This window comes from Sorex fumeus, unplaced genomic scaffold (assembly GCF_029834395.1).
Source record: "Sorex fumeus unplaced genomic scaffold, SorFum_2.1 ptg000061l, whole genome shotgun sequence".
Lineage (NCBI taxonomy): Eukaryota > Metazoa > Chordata > Mammalia > Eulipotyphla > Soricidae > Sorex > Sorex fumeus.
Genome location: NW_026606118.1, coordinates 33,607,294 through 33,624,838, shown reverse-complemented (window position 1 = coordinate 33,624,838; position 17,545 = coordinate 33,607,294). Strand labels below are relative to the sequence as shown.

The following is a 17,545-nucleotide window of genomic DNA, read 5'->3' as shown; positions in this document are numbered from 1 at the left end:
AGACACTATTATTTATTAATTAATTTATTTATTTATTTTTAATTTATTTTTAATTTTATTGAATCACCGGGCTGAAAGAAGACACTATTTTTTAAATTTGGTGTGGTTGGGGTTTTTCGTGGTTGTTCTTTTTTTCTTTGTTTGTTTGTTTGATTTTGGAGAGAGGGTCGGGACACATTCAGCTATGCTCAAAGCTTACTCCTGGCTCTGTGCTCAGGGAATCACTCCTGGCAGTGCCCAGGGGTATGATATAGGGTGCCAGAGATGAACCTGGGTTGGCCTTGTGCAAGGCAAACAACCTACCCACTGTGCTATCACTCTGGTTCCAAGATACTATGTTTAAGGGTATAATTTCACATCTCTTCAAAATGGATGTTATCACACCATAAACACCAGTGAAGTCCCAATGCCTTTCCTCCACCATCCATTGACCCCTCACCCCTTTCTTTTTTCTTCATCTCCAGAAACCACACTTCTGTGGTCAGAGTCCAAGGCTTTTCTTTCCATCTTGTTTTTGTCTAGTCTTTTGTTTTATTCATAAGACAAAGTTTAAATTTCATAGTATATCATAGCAAACTACGTCCACTACCATCGACACTACTTCCACTACCCAGCCGTCGCCACACTCCAGGATGCTTTCCGGACCCACGTGGCAGCTCCGGCCAAGACCCATGCACGACTGAAGACCCACAGAACAAGATAAGCGGAACTCTCTGAGACCTTGGACTCCAGGCTCGGTGGACCCAGGGACAGAGCTTCTCTGCTTGCTCCCACCAACCACAGGTGACAAAGGGATTCTAATCAGGAGCCCCACCCTACCCTGCCCTGTCTGCTTCCATCAACCACCCAGGGATTGAATTGCGCACAGGAGACCCACCCTACCCAGATAAATACCCCACTGGCAGACTTCCACTATCGACACTACTTCCACTACCCAGCAGTCGCCACACTCCAGGACGCTTTCCGGACCCGCGTGGCCTCTTTGTGGCCAAGGGACACATCATAAGACACTAAATACCCATCTTCCGGAATTGTCGTACCATATTTGAGAGGGTTCAAATATGGTAACATGTACAAGGGTGATTAGAGGTCGCCCCAAAAGCCTCTATCCCTCTCGGAAAGACTGGCAAGCTACCGAGAGTATTCCGCCCGCACGGAAGAGCCTGGCAAGCTATCTGCTGTGTATTCGATATGCCAAAACCAGTAACTACAACTGGTCTCATTCACCTGACCCTGAAGGCTTCACCGACATGGCAGCACTGAGAAGGATGAGAAAGGAGAGGCCGACAAAATCTCAAGGCCGACCTAGGCTGCCACAACGAAGGAAGACAAAAATGATCGTCTGTACCTTCAATGCATGTACGCTAGCATCGGATGCATCCATCGAGGACCTGATGGTACAAGCGCAAATGATCAAGTACGACATCATTGGTCTGACCGATACAAGAAGGCACGAATCTCACCATGCCATTTTCGACACTGGAGAAGAATTTTTCCTCGGAACATGTGAGAAAAGAGGTGTCAGAGGCGTCGGTGTCCTTGTCAACACAAACTTGGCCAAGAGCATTGATTCATTCGAATGCTAACAACCAGAATTGGACGTTTACATTTGAATAGATGTGGCTCACTGCCTGCAGTTTCTATCTTCGTTGTCTACGCACCAACATCTCATTATGATGAAAGAGAAATCGAGAAGTTCTACATGGAGCTAGAGAAGTTCTATAAGGAAGACCACACCTTCTACAAGATCATTGTGGGTGATTTTAATGCCAAGATAGGACCGAGAAGATCAGCTGAAGAGCTTCACATCGGGACCCATGGCCTAGAATGGAACGAACAGGGTGAGAGACTGTCTGAGTTCATCATGTCGACCAAGACCATTCATGGTAACTCACAGTCCCAGAAGGCAGAATCTAAACGATGGACATGGGAGTCTCCCGGTGGACGATTCCACAACGAAATAGACCACATCATATTCAATCGACGGTTTTGCCTGACTGATGTCGCTGTTGTCCCAAAATTTCGAACGGGATCGGACCATCGTCTCCTTCGTGCAAAATTCTACTTCACAGAGCGGGGAGAAAGGACTGCAAAGTTCAAAAAGAGAACTCCCAGAATGACCACCAACTGGGAACTCTTTGGTACTATTGCGGCAACATGGGAAGATGCCATTGTTGACAACATTGATGAGGAATATGATCGACTGGTTGAGCACCTCCATGAATGTGCGAGGAACGCCAAGAGAGAGATAGCCAGAAAAAATTGCCTATCTTCGAAAACTCTTGAGCTAATTCACCAGCGTGGTTTGGCGCATGCCTCAGGCAACTGCAAGCTAACGTCTGAGCTCGCAAAGCAGTGCAGAGATGCGATCAAGGAAGACGTCAAAGAGAGAAGAGCAGAAGTACTGGTAGATGCGGCAGAAGCTGGGAAAAGTATTGGTAACGCCCACCTGTCCTTCGCCAACTACAAGACCAAGATGACTGCCCTCCGACGTCCTGATGGATCCATCACATCCTCCAGAACGGCAATGGAGAAGATTATCCATGACTTCTACTCAAATCTCTTCGATAGCCATGTCCACTTGCCGACATACCAAATTCCACAGGATGGATATGTCATTCCCAACGTTCTCCCTTCCGAAATCCTACACACCATTTCGTCGGTAAAGAAACAAACAGCACCCAGCCCAGACAAGGTCAGACCTGAACACCTGAAGAACCTGCCGTCAGTACTCATCAATACACTGGCTCGGCTCTTCACTTCCTACCTGTCTGAATGCAAGGTTCCGTCCCAATGGAAAACCAGCAGGACCATACTACTGTTCAAGAAGGGAGACATCCATGACATTGGCAACTATCGCCCGATCTGCCTATTGTCTGTCGTCTACAAGTTGTTCACTCGAGTCATCCTAAATAGGATTGGCAGAACACTAGATGAAGGACAACCATGCGAGCAAAGGGTTCAGCACCATCGACCATATCCACACGATAACCAAGCTCATTGAGGTTTCTCGGGAGTTCAAGATGCCGCTCTGTTTAACGTTCATTGATTTAAAGAAGGCCTTTGATTCTGTTGAGATGGAAGCGGTCATTGAAGCCCTAGCCAATCAGGGCATTCAAGCCCAATACATCAGGATCCTCTGTGATCTGTATTGCGGATTCACTACCAGGATCTCACCATTCTACAAAGAAGTGATCGTTGATGTCAAGAGAGGAGTGCGGCAGGGTGATACCATTTCACCGAAACTCTTCAGTGCCACCCTCGAGAACATCATGTGATGACTGGAATGGGAAGGAATGGGAGTGAAGATAGATGGTCGGCAACTACACCACCTCCGCTTTGCTGATGACATTGTTTTAATAACACCAAACATCAGCCAAGCGGCACAAATGCTGGCCGACTTTGACCGTGAGTGTGGAAAGGTAGGACTACAGCTGAATATTATGAAGACAATGTTTATGAGAAACAGCCTCGTTCCTGACGCCCCATTTGCTCTCAACGGAACGACCATCTCCGAATGCAACAGCTATGTGTACCTAGGTCGAGAAGTCAACATGACAAATGACCTGGCACCCGAGCTGCGCAGGAGGAAGAGAGTGGCTTGGAACACCTTCAAGAACGTCGAAGAAATAGCTAAAAGGACGAAGAACCTCTGGCTCCGGGCACATCTCTTTGATTCCACTGTTCTTCCTGCATTAACATATGCCTCAGAGACCTGGGCCCTATGCAAACAGGATGAGAACGCTATTCAGGTCTCCCAAAGAAGAATAGAAAGAGCTATGCTTGGAATATCACGTTTCACTCAAATGAGAGAAAGAATCCGGATTTCTGACATCCATCGATGATCAAGAATCAGGGACACTGTCTCATTTGCCAAGGTGTCGAAAATCAGATGGGCTGGTCACGTAATGAGATTTGAAGACAACGGCTGGACTAGAGCTGTTACCGACTGGATTCCACAGGATGTCAAAAGACCGCGTGGCCGCCCACCTACCAGATGGTCAGACTTCTTCGTCAAGATCTTGAACGATCAGTTTAAGGGTCTTCATGTTCCCGGAGCGAACAGATGCCATTGGACTACACTAGCACGCGACAGGGACAAATGGAGATGCTACTGGTGCCCGCTCGAGCAAATCAACGACTAACGGGAAGTTAAGTGATTAAGTAATCATAGCAAACTATCCTCCAGCTGCCATTCTTATCAGTCTTTATCTTTTACTTTCGATCCTATGCTTAATTTTATAACATGCCAATTTAAAAAATTTATAAAGAAATAGGCCCATACCAATTATGATTAGAGGTTAGTGACTCACAACAGTTACATTTTGGATTGATTTATATAAATCCTTGGCTTTTTGCATCTGAATCTTCTATTGTGTATTTTATTTTACTGCTATTTTTGTTGTTTCTTCACACTTGTCTATTACTTGAGAGTAAGATGATAAAAGCAATCCCTGTAATGATATTGATACTTCAAATTTTCCTTGAAAATAAATGCAAAAAATATCTTTTTCATGGTTGGAAAACTAGTTATTCAAGGCTAGATTTATTCAAACCACTGACTTTTTAATTTGTAAATATTTTCAAAAGATATTGAACATAAAGAACCCCAATTGCGTTGTGAAGCATTTACTTGTTTGAATTGGGTATAATTTTGGTCATTTTCTTCAAGGTCAATTTTTGTCCTGTTTGTGCTTAACTTCCTCTTGGCTAAAAACACATCTCTGAATTGATTATTCTGTATGAACATATTTCTTATATTACCATCTTTAAACAAGTGTTTTCTATTTGATTATACTTGTTTGTCCAGTGCTGGTCCTTAGTAGTCTTTAACAAAGAATTTTTTGTGAAGCCACAAAAAATCACAACAAAGTGATTTTTGAGTGCATTACATTGCTTTTGCTACTGTGAAGCTGTAATTTATTTATTGTTCTGCAAGATTATTTTTCTATTTTTAAATTCTTTTAAATTTATAAAAGGACACATTTCCTTATAACTTTTTACTTCTTAATGATAGTTTGATTTTCTGATACATTAAAAAATAGGACAGAGTTAAACTGAAAGGATTTACATAAATAAAAGTATATGATGAGCTGGGAAAATTGCTTGCCTTGAATATGACCAACCTGAATCCAGTCTCTAGCACTAATTATGATCTTCTGAATAGTGCCACAAGTAGTCCTAGAGCAGAACTGGGTGCAGCCCTGCCAAAAATTGTATATGTAACTAATTTGTTAATTGTACGTTTATCAATAAGTTGACCTGAGAGGGTCTTTTTAAAAAAACAATCTGTAAGGGGCTGGAGTGATAGCATAGCGGGTAGGGTGTTTGCCTTGCACACGGCCAACCCAGGTTTGATTCCCAGCATCCCATATGGTTCCCCGAACACCACCAGGAGTGATTTTTGAGTGCAGAGCCAGGAGTAACCCTTGAACATTGCCAGGTGTGACCCAAAAAGCTAAATAAATAAATAAATAAAAATAATAAAGGTGGTAGTGCATTTAAAAAAATAATCATCTGTAAGCAGTGTGTGTGTGTGTGTGTGTGTGTGTGTGTGTGTGTGTGTGTGTTCATTCTAAAAGTTGCACTTTCTGAAATGAGAATGTCATTTAACTTTGTTTCTTCTATGGTGTCCATAGCCAATTGTGTGTTTTGGCTTTCTTTGATGAATATTTTATTTTTCACACATATAAAAATAACACTTAATGGAAACTTGTCATGGTTGATATTGATGCCTTTTGATGTCTAATGGCACTAGTGAGCTGTTTAAAAGACAACCATAAATTTTCACAGCCACAAAGGCGGTAAAATTCAGGCTACAGGATATTTGTGTTTGCATCACATCTGTGTGTCAGCTGTAAAAAAGTAATTAAAATGATTCTCACTTCCTTATGAATTCCCTTTTCCATTTTTAAACAATGCAGCTTCTTTTCTAAATGCACTTGCCAACAATGCAAGGAAACAAAGACAATCAATGAGTCTAACAACCCTAAATATATCCATTCTTTTATTTATTTGGGGGTTTGCTGAAAAATAAGCAAAATCTAATAAATTTGGGAAATTTGAATGGTTTTCAAGAAATAGTCCCTTAGGTAAAAACAACAGTAAAGCAGAGAACTAAAATCTTGAAAATCAGAAGATTTGACTAGGTTTTACTTTCTCTTATAAAAACAAAAGTTAAGAAGGTTGACCTAAATTCAGTAGTTAAGCCATTTTCCCTATAGAGATAACTTTTCAAGGAACCTTGAAGCAATTTGGAAGATATTTATCCCATAACTAATTTTCCTAAGAGTTTTATGGAAATGTTAACCTTCCAAAACTGAGGTAAATGCCAATTTTCTTTCCTAACTATTTATATATACTGGGCACATGTGAGTGATTGTATATACATATAAGTATGTATATATGTATATATATGATACATTTATTTTTAATAAAGCAAATTTGAAAGAGGAAAATTGACAATTTATTTTGCTGTCTCTTTTCTCTGTTCCTAAACCCTATCAAAACATCCTCCTCTGCTGACTCTTTAAACATTGGCAAATTACTTAGCAACAAGAACATATATTTGGGGTGTACTTTTTAGTTACCACATCAGTGTCAGGGATAAGAAATATTATCAAGTATGTAGCTTCCAAAAATACCACATTATCAAAAAAAATAATATTGCATCAAGTAGGTCAACCATTCATTAATGTCTGGGGTAACAGCAGTCACAGACTAATGTCAAGAAAAAGTGGGTCTGGCACAGAATAGAGAAAAGCACTTTGTCTACAGTAGACCAAACACTAAAGTTTGGGACTGGAAGAGGAAATTGCTTCCTTTGTGGGGTTTTTAGAAATCTTTAAGCATTCATTCATTCCACAAATATTTGTTAACTGTCTACTACATTAAAGACAACAGGGTTGGGATAGGAGGCAGAATGGAGAGATGTTGTTCAATCAGTATAAAGTTTCATTTATATTGGATGAGTCGTTCTAAATATCTGTATTACAGCATTGTGTCTATAGTGAACAATGTGCCTATAGTAAATACTTAAAATTTTGTTAACGGGAAGGGCTTGGAGCATTAGTACAGTGGGTAGGGCATTTGCCTTGCATGAAGCCAACTTGGGTTCCATCCCCTGCATCCCATATGGTCCCTTGAACCCAGCAGGAGTGATCCCTGAGCTCAGAGTCAGGAGTAAACCCTGAGCATACCAGGTATGGCCCCCAAACAAAACAAAAAACAAAATAAAAATTTGTTGAGAGGATAGATCTCATATGAAGTATTTTTACCATTAAAAATGTAAACACATTCACACACACACACACACACAAAACCCTCAAAGAAACACAAAAAAAATTAAGGCAGTCTTGTAAACTTCTAACACCTTGATTGTGGTAATCACACCATGTTGTTTTTATATATTCAAACTCTCAAATTGTACACTTTAAGGATGTGAAGTTCTTTGAATGCCAATAAAACCTTAATAAATCAAAAGAAAAGAGACGCCTTTCTGGTCATTAGGATATTACACTAAAAACAAGTCTCTTTGCATGAGTTTTACTTTCTATCTGGTGAAGAAAATAAAAACAAAAGAATGTATGATATACTACAATTAACTTAATATGCCAAAAGTTTAAACCTTATCAAAATTACTATCACAAGATTCCCACTTAATAATAACATTTAGTAGTCATAGGAACACATTAAGTTAAAGACCAAACAAATAAATTCAAAGGTTATATTTATGCCCCTTGGAGGCTACCTCATGTGGAACATCTAATAGATATGCAAGGTAAATTTGAGATTACTTATTGGTATTATAGTATGTGAGGTTACAATTAGAGAAGGACAAGAAGGTAATGTGTAGATTAACTGTCCCATTAGTTATAAACCAATTTATTCAAATTTTTTCCAACAAAGAAGTATTTGTTAAAATTAGAAAGTTTCTGTACTATTTTCACTTAGTTTTTATAAGAACTCTTAAGTCATCTTACAACACTGTGTTGTAACAGAGCCAGATGTTGGCATGAAGAAGGTCCATGCCTGCCTTGGACTAAGGCTTCATTCAAAGAAAGATCACTATTGCTCTTATTAATGTTATTTTGCTTACAGAAAAAAGTAATCTCCAATGATTGAATGCATTTTTATATTATGAAAGTGAAAAACAGGAAACAGATTATAGTTGGATCTCACACGAACCTCATATTCAGTCTTTTCATCCATGGCTATTCATCCATACTCCGCATTATGATCTCATATATATTCATACAATAACATATTCAGACAATAACAATTGGTGAGCTTATTTAAAATTCCTAAAAAATAAAAAGGTGACACAATACATCACTCTGTGGACAGTTTTTCATATAACTTGATGTCTCTGGTAGAACTTAGAGACTAGAGATGCTGTTCCTATGGTCCCAATGTCAATCAATCCATCAACTTATACTGTGTTCCCTGTGAATCTCATTGGCCCAGTTAACTACTCCAAGTGAGGGAGCTTATTAAAATGAGACTGCAAGTAGAAAAGGAATGGAAGTTGTAGGTATCCATATTAACTAAAAACATTTCACCCAAATCCACCAGAGAATCGCGCTTAAAATATCAAATTCATTTACTATTTCATAATGGATTACAAGATCTCAAGTTGAATAAAAAAAATTCATTGGAAGGAAGAATAAAGAAGAGAAGAGGAAATTAAGGAGACTCTTCAACTCTGGGAGGGCATGTGTAGTTGGTATGTACATTAATGGTTTTTTTGATATTTAAGAATACCTTCAGGAGACAAATTTCCCTCAAATAGAAGAACAACTCACTATAATAGCATGTATCAATCAAAGTGGATTGAATAAAACTTTTCTCTTTCTTAATTTTAGAGAGACCAGACCTCTTGGTGTTATATGAACTGGCGAATTTTCAGTTTTCAAATGAACGCTTAGTAACACAGGTACAGTTGGTGTTCATAAATAACCTAACAAGAAAAAAAAATGAAAGCATAAAACTTAGAATCCAGCAGCGTCCTTCCGAGATTGAAGGATGAGTAAACAAATAATAGGAATGAACTGAAGACATCTCCTCAAGCCACATAGTACTCTGGACATTCTCAAAGACTCAACTCCTTGTCTTCTACAGGAAGGGGATATGATGCTTGCCAGTAAAACAACTTGCTATGCACTTTATGAGACCCCTGTTCCTTTCCAGAGGGTCCAGGTCTGTGCTAAAGAGGCATAAGGGAAAGTAAATGGTTTGGAAAGAAAAGTTGTTGATGTCTCTTTTCCCCAAAGGTACTTCAAGCAGTAAATGAACACACACAACCTGTGTTTATTTTCTTTTAAATATATTTTTGAAAATATTATGAGATTCCAAATATGTGTTTTTAATTTTGCTTGCCATTCCCTGGCCATGAGTGATGTATTTTATCCATATTCATAACCACGCACAAACTTTCTATTCATAGCTCACTCTAGAAAATATTCTAGTGGCAAGAAGGAATTTCCTTGTGTGGCCCACATATGGTACTCCTTTACCAGAGGCTTGGCTTCTGATCAATGTTTGCATTCCTCCAATGGCTGGGGGTTAAATGTAAAGGAATGAGGTATCTGGGTCTTCATTCAATAAGCTAACTGCATTTACATGTCCAGGGAGGAGAGGACTGTGTGTTCATAAGCTCTTGCTAGCTTCAGGAATGTCTAACCCAACTTCCTGTCATAAATATTTTCTTAAAAAATTAAAAGAAGACCTTAGAAATATGCCAGTTTAAGTTCACCACTGACTCTTCCAATAGCAGTCCTCTACTGCAGTGGGAAACCAACACAGCTGTCTTGAGGGCCAGCACAGGAGGTCATGGGCATCCCCCCCATCCTCTTCTTCATCCTCAGTGTGAGGGAAAGTCATGTCCCCTGGGGGTTTCTTCTGGGTGGCAGAGGTAGCCGTAGGTGGCAACTCAGTGTGTGTGCACAGCTTGGGGAGGAAACATGTTTACTAAGGGATGACTTCAAAGCTGTCTCATGAGGAAAGTATCTGTCCCCAGGTCCACCTTTGCTCCAGAGAACAGGCTTTTAGTTCAAGTTAGAAATCTTGGTTGAATATTCCTCCTTTGAGTGAAGAATGCCAGATTATTTCCTTCTCACTTTGATGAGGTGACACTGGCTAAGCACAGGTTCCCTCTGGTGCCCAAGTTTCAAGGGTACCTTGCAATGCATGCTTGTGGCCTGATATCTGAGGCATTCAAGCCCTCGAAAGGGAATGTAGTTGTTCCCTGGATTCAAACAGTGAACTCGGGGCATTTCGGTTTTCAGAGTTCTTTATCCAGTCATATCTTCCACTTGGCTGGCATTCCTAGGAGTTCCAGTGAACTCAGACTCAGAGGCTATGAAAATATATACAGGATAAAGGGGAAAAGAGGGCGTGAATTGTTCCCCTGAGCTCTAAAACCATAACTTTCTCCGATTTCTTATTCCTGCCTTTCCTTGTTTGGCAGTCCCATTGCAAATAAGATAGCCACTTACTTCCTTTTCGTTTCCTTTACTGGAAATGTAAGCTCAACTGTCTGGAGGAACAAAGAAAAACAGTGATAAGTCCAAATCTACTAGGAAACAGCCACAGGGCATCTTCCCCCCCCACCCCCACTTTGATAGGTGATATCCCTCTGAAGAGAAAGAAGAATTTGGGCTTTAATAATCAAATTCTCAGATACAACTCTCAGGTTTCCCACAATGTAACTCAGGAAGATTCTGTTTTTACTATTAAACTTGGATTCATTCATGTAGAGTTGTTGCAATCGTTGTTTTTGTGGTTTTTGAACTTACTAGCATAAAGTTAATAACATAGACCCATGCCAGCTGTGTCAATAGAGGCCAAGAATTTATTGAATGGTCAATTCATTGATGACATTTCATAACCCTTTATAGATGAGGTGTCGTTAATTATCATAAACAACAGGTTTTGATGATTAATCTACATTCTCTATATACCCAGAATAACTACAACAAGAATTCTCATATTAAAAAGCAAGGTAGGCATGTGGTTAACGGAGAGGGTATTGGAACACTGTATGACTGAAAGACAATCATCAACAACTTTGTAGCTATATCTCACAGTGATTCAATTAAAACAAATTTAAAAAATAAAAAAATTAAAATCAGGGTAGGGCTGAGGATGTGGTTCAAAGATGATAGAGATTGCTGAAAGTGCCTTCCAGCACAGCTGCTTATGACCCTTATAATTATTTTTTGTTTTGTTTTGTGGTCATATCTGGTGGTGCACAGGACTTAATCCTGGCTCTCTACTAAGAGATCACTTGGGGGGACCATATGGGGTGCTGGGGTATGCCATAAGCAAGCCAAGCACTCTACCTACTGTCCTATCTCTCTATCCTCAGGACCTATGCTTTTTTAATAAATAAAAATTCAGGTTGAAGATATACTCTGAAAAAAACAACTTAGGTTGGAATATCTCTCTCAAAAAAAAAAAGTCTGAATTCTGTTTACTCATCAATAATATATATCCAACAGAGAGCAGGCAAAGGTGGCTGAGGAGGCAGCAAGGCAGGGCGGGGGGACCATAGCCGAGATCACCACCATCGAGGCGGTGAAGCACAAGATCCAGGTCCTGCAGCAGCAGGCCGACGACGCGGAGGAGAAGGCTGAGCACCTGCAATGAGAAGTGGAGGGAGAAAGGCGGGCCCGGGAACCAGCCAAGGCCAGGTGGGATCTTTGAACCAGAGGATTCAGCTGGTTGAAGAGGAGCTGGACTGTGCTCGGGAGCGCCTGACGACTGCCCTGCAAAAGCTGGAGGAAGCTGAGAAAGCAGATGATGAGAGTGATAGAGGGATGAAGGTCATTGAAAACCGAACTTTAAAAGATGAAGAATAAATGGAACTTCAAGAAATTCAACTCAAAGAAGCTAAGCATATTGCAGAAGAGACAGACCCTGAAAAAAGAAGAGGTGGCTCGTAAATTAGTGATTATTGAGGGCGACTTGGAATGAACAGAGGAACAGGCTGAGCTGGCCAAGTCCCGTTGCTGAGAGAGGGATGAGCAGATCAGACTGATGGACGAGAACCTGAAGTGTCTGAGTGCTGCTGAGGAAAAGTATTCTCAAAAAGAAGATAAATATGAAGAAGAGATAAAGATTCTTACTGATAAAATCAAGGAGGCAGAGATCCGTGCTGAGTTTGCTGAGAGATCGGTAGCCAAGTTGGAAAAGACAATTGATGATTTGGAAGATAAACTGAAATGCACCAAAGAGGAGCACCTCTGTACACAAAGGATGCTGGACCAGACTCTGCTGGACCTGAATGAGATGTACAGTCCTCACCCTGCCGCTGCTCCTCCTTCAACCCTGACTCTGCCTGAGGCCAGCCCACCGGAAGCTGACCTTTCACCGAGGGCTGATCTTTAACTGGAAAGCTGCTTTCTACCTCACTGTCCCTCCCCCCATCTCCCCCACCCCTACCCTCGCTGTGTTTTCAGCCAAACTGTCTCCTCCTCTACCCCAGAGATTCCCTTTGGGCTAGAGGCAGAGCGACCTTTGGGAACAACATCTAAGAGAATGTGAGCACAATGCAAAGTGTCTTTTAAAGCATGTACACATGCATTTTTTGTCATGTACACATTTTGTAATTACCCTTTTTTTGTAGCAAGCTTTTGTAAGACATTCCAAGTCATTCCACAGTTTTGAACAGCAGTCTAATCCTTTCTCTCTTTAGGAAGGGGAACTTTCCAGCTGATTGCATTTTGCCCTCTCTGTAGAGAGGGGAAAGGACTGGGCCTGCCTTATAGAGATATACAACATAGAAAAAAGGTGCCACTTGTGGGATACCTCAGTGCTGTGTACAAGGACTAGCCAGACTGAAGGAAAGGGGGTACAAGGAGGAGTTAACCAAAAGAAAAAGTGCTGTTCAGAGGTATGGTGCCACCAGCAGGTCAATCTGTACCTCTGAGGCGAGTGCATTAGCAGCCTGATGGTACCTTCAGACTTTCAGATACTCCAAAATTGCTGCTGTGCCTTTGGCCAGACCCCAAAGACTTGGGGCAAAGTTTACCAAGAAAGTAAACAGCCAAAAGATAGGTATGTGGGAGACACACCCACAAACTACCTCCGGCTCATCTATATAATTGGAGGCATGGCCTCTCTGGTTCCTGATCGAACTGCTTAATGGCCATGGTCCTAGAGACTCAGAAATGAATCTTGAAACCCAATGGCTTTTGGTAGAAATGCATCTGGTTCCTGCTGTAGGTTACCAGTGCTGGGCCATCCCAGGTGGGAATAGGTTTTGTGAGTTGGCCTGTTCCCCCTGGCGGTCCAGTGGCTGCCATCCTCCAGAAGCCACTGGACAGTCAGGTTTGGGCCTGCAGTGATGAGACATGTGGGGCCTCACTGGATGGGGCTGGAGCTGACCCTTTCCCACCCAACCCAACACGACCCCGAGTCGTTGCCCATGAATGACCTCTCTGGCTTCTGATCAAGCTGCTTAACGGCCATGATCCCAGAGACTCAGAAACGAATCTTGAAACCCAAAGGCTTTTGGTAGAAATGCGTCCGGGCCCACAGTAGGTTACTGTCGCCTAGCCACCCCAGGGGGCAAAGGGTGCTGTCCCTCCACCTGCTCCCCCTTGGCGGCTCAGTGGCCACCATCTTCCAGAGGCCACTGGACAGTCAGGTTTGGGCCCACAGTGGCAGACACACAGGGCCTCATGGGATGGGGATGGAGCCGGCCCTTTCCTCCCCATCCCAATGAGACCTTGAGACGCCGTGCACGAATGGCCTCTCTGGCTCCTGATCAAGCTGTTTAAAGGCCATGATTCCAGAGACTCGGGAACATATCTTGGAACCCAGCAGATTTTGGTAGAAATCCCTCCAAATTGTTAAAATTTCAGAATTTCAAAATTGTGCGGCTACTACCGAAACCACATGATATCATATGTTACTGTGTTTGGCATATCGAATACTCTCAGTAGCTTGCCGGGCTCTCCGAGAGGGGCGGAGGAATCGAACTCTGGTCGGCCATGTTGGCCGCGTGTAAGGCGAACGCCCTACCGCTGTGCCATAACCAGCAATAGAAAACAAATTGTCTAGTGTTGCCTTTTCAGCAGATCTGAGTGTTGGAGTAAAATCCCAAATAATAATGGTTGGTCTGGTGTCAAAATATTTGAATGTAATCAAAGTAGAGAGAGAGTAATGTGGAAATTATCTGCCCCACAGGTAGGGGGAGGGTGTGGGATGGGGGTATATTGGGGTTTTTGTTGGTGGAGAATGGGCACTGGTGAAGGTACAGGTATTTCTTTGTATGACCAAGACTTAAACCTGAAAGCTTTGTAGCTGGTCTCAAGGTGATTCAATAAACAACATTATAAAAAATTTTAAAAAAGAAAAAGAAAAAGTGCTGTTGAGGTTTCCAGCTTTAAGGTATCTCTGGGTAACTTTCTTTTCTTTCTTTTTTTCTTTTTTCTTATTTTTAAATCAGTGAAGTGACTCAAGGAATCATAGAGGTATAGTACAGCAGGTAAAGCACTTGCCTTGCAACCTTGCTGATCCCGCTCCCCCAAATGGTCTCCTGAGCACTGCCAGGAGGATCCCTGAGCACAAAGCCAGGAGTAAGTCCTGAGCACAGCCAGGTGTAACCCCCAAAACAAAAAGAAAAAGAAGTGACTCAATTAAGATAATGAGAACCCAGGTCCAAATCCTTGTTCTGTCTCTCTCTGCCTTCTGAGAAGAATGAATCATGTACCCTTTTAGGTTGAAGTGACCACTTACTTGCTCTCCTGAATTCTTGAATGAAAAACAAAATGTTATTGCCACTGATTAGCCATATGAAACTCATCCCATAGCCCTTTTCTGGGTCTGAAGCTGCTGTCTCTAAAAGTGCCATCTCACTGTGCTTTGTATCGGTTAGTGCTGGAGAAATCTTGAATAACTTACATATACAAACCTTTTTATATTATTTTGAAATCTTTGCTTCTCTAGGGTTGGGGCACAGTGACCACCTGGTCTGGATCTGCAGTGTGGCCTTTGAAAACATTCTTTCCTTCTTACCCAATTTCCCCCTTTTTAGTGAGGTTCTGTGAGATCTGTTCAGTGTGCATCCACCCTGCAGCTTCGTGGCTTAAAATGCCCTCTTCTTTGGTGTTGCCTCTGTGGGGGCCAATTGGGCTGATAATCCAATAATGCAACCGTTTTGATACTGAAAATTGATGTGTCTTTTTGAAATAAAGAACCAGTCCCTAAATATATCACAAATCACGATCATCCTGTTATTCGTCAATTGCCTCGAGCAGGCCCCAGTAACGTCTCCTTCATCCTAGCCCTGAGATTTTTAAGAAAGTGCTATATTCAAGGCTCTTTAGGAGAATAAGACCCATCATTGTTACTGGTATTTGGCATATTGGGTACGCCACAGGGAGTTTGCCAGACTCTGCCATGTGGGCAGTTTACATTCGGTAGCCTGCCAGTTTGTCCAAAGTAGGAATGAGATAATAAGATGTCATAATAAGATGTCGTGCGGCCACACGGTTCCGGGAGCTGGTTTTTATAGTCTCTGAGTCTTGGCCGTTGATGGGATTACATGGCGCCAGGGGGCCAGTTGGTGGGTGTGACCCCCGCCTACTGGAATTCGGAGGATCTGGATGGAGGATGCTCAGCCCCGATCCGAGTAGGCTTAGGCTAGGAGATCTCAGCCCCGGGACCCGCTTGCCTTTGTTCCTCTGCCGGTACCTTCAGGTGTGCGGAGAGTGGTCTCAGCATGGTGGTGGCTGGTCCTGGAGGTCTTCGGCTGCCGGAGCCCTGGTCGGGGCGGGGAGGAAAGCTCAACCTGCTCCCCTCCAAGGAGCCCTGGCAAGGACAGTCAGGCACGGGGACAGGAGACTGCACTATATATATATATATATATATATATATATATATATATATATATATATTATATGGTAAAGGTAAAGGTAAAGGCCCTCCCGTTGTTCTTCGATTTGCTCGAGCGGGCCCAGTAACGTCTCCATTGGAGACTCTGTTGTTACTGTGTTTGGCATATCGAATACATCACGGGGAGCTTGCCAGGCTCTGCCGTGCGGGCAAGATACTCTCGGTAGCTTGCCGGGCTCTCCGAGAGGGGCGGAGGAATCGAACTCGGGTCGGCCATGTTGGTTGCGTGCAAGGCAAACGCCCTACCGCTGTGCTATCGCTCCAGCCATATATAATATATATATATATATATATATATATATTCAATGATGAATCAAGAAAGATGAACCTGTACTTTCTTGGGATCTCTTTGGTATACAGAAGATATAAGCCAGAATGAGAGGGACACTTTTCTTTGGCAGATAATGCAGATAACTAAATAAGAATTATAATACAATTCATAAATTTTGTTTGTATGATATGCTTAAGGAAACATAGGAGAAGAGCTGTAAATATATAATTATATATTACATATATGTCTTATATTGGGAAAAGGAATATCAGGAAAATGTATGAAGAGAATTTTGGTTGACTCTTGACTAATAGATATGATTAATAGGTTTTGGTGGGGGCTGGTAGGAAGATGGTATATGGAGATGGGATATTCTAGTAGTAGGATAACATTGTTCTGTCCTTCCTGCATAGCCTCAGGTAGCTTAGGTTTATTAGTTGCTACCATCACAGTACTCCCATTCCTCCATGTTTATCTGTAATGTCTTTCTTTGTGCTCTGTTGACTTGTAAATATTGTTTTTCTCTTCTCCCTAAATTCTCTGCATAGTTTAGTCAGAGCAATGTCCTTTTTGTGTGGACACAAGAAGACAGTATATGCTATGCTTTTGTAACTTGACTTTCAGTGATATTTTCCTCCTGGGCATCTGTTTTCTCACCTAAGCCTCAGCTGCCCTTCCTAGTGCCCCCAAAGGCAGGGTCCCCGATGAGGGACTGGACGGAACCAGGGCAAGCCAGGAGCTATGTGCTACCCTGCATCGAGATGGGCCTGGCCAAAGTGCCATAATTCTTAATTGTAAGTTAAGAGCTTGGTCACGGACAAATGTTGTCATGATCCAAAAAGTAATAACTAGATTCAGACCATGCTAGGGTTAGGAAAGATTAATCTGGCCTGATCGCTGTAGTCTGAGTCTGTGGCAAAATGTTCCCAGGAGGGCTGCCCTACAAGCCTCAATGTTATCTCTTACTGTTTCCATACAAAAATATCTAGTATTAAGATGTTGATTGAGTTTTTGAACTGAGGAAAGGAGAAAAACACCTTAAGAGGTATTTTGCCCTTGGGCAGTTAGGAAGGGCTTTGAAATACCTCCTAGGTGGTGTTTCCTTTGAACCTGGTAGGCCCTGAGGAAAAGCTTTCTTGTGTTGATTTTGCTACCAGACCGGGTGTAGCATGGGCCCAGAGGGCAAGGGGGAGAGAGACGAGTAGGGGTGGAGAGACTAGTGGAGAAGAGGAAGAATCCAGAAAGCTGGACACTCTGGATTGAGGGGCTAGGAAGGCAGAGTGTATGAGATGGGAGAGACTGAATAAATGGCAACAGATCATCAATGGCTTGGCCCTTGTTCTTCCTTCACTTGCCCATCACCAACAGCCA

At 42.1% G+C, this 17,545-nt stretch overlaps 1 pseudogene; it reads left to right on the top strand.

The window, feature by feature from the left end:
- Positions 1-11,543: 11,543 nt before the first annotated feature.
- On the top strand, positions 11,544-12,421 carry LOC130034529 (tropomyosin alpha-3 chain-like; annotated as a pseudogene).
- The last annotated feature ends 5,124 nt before the right edge of the window (positions 12,422-17,545 follow it).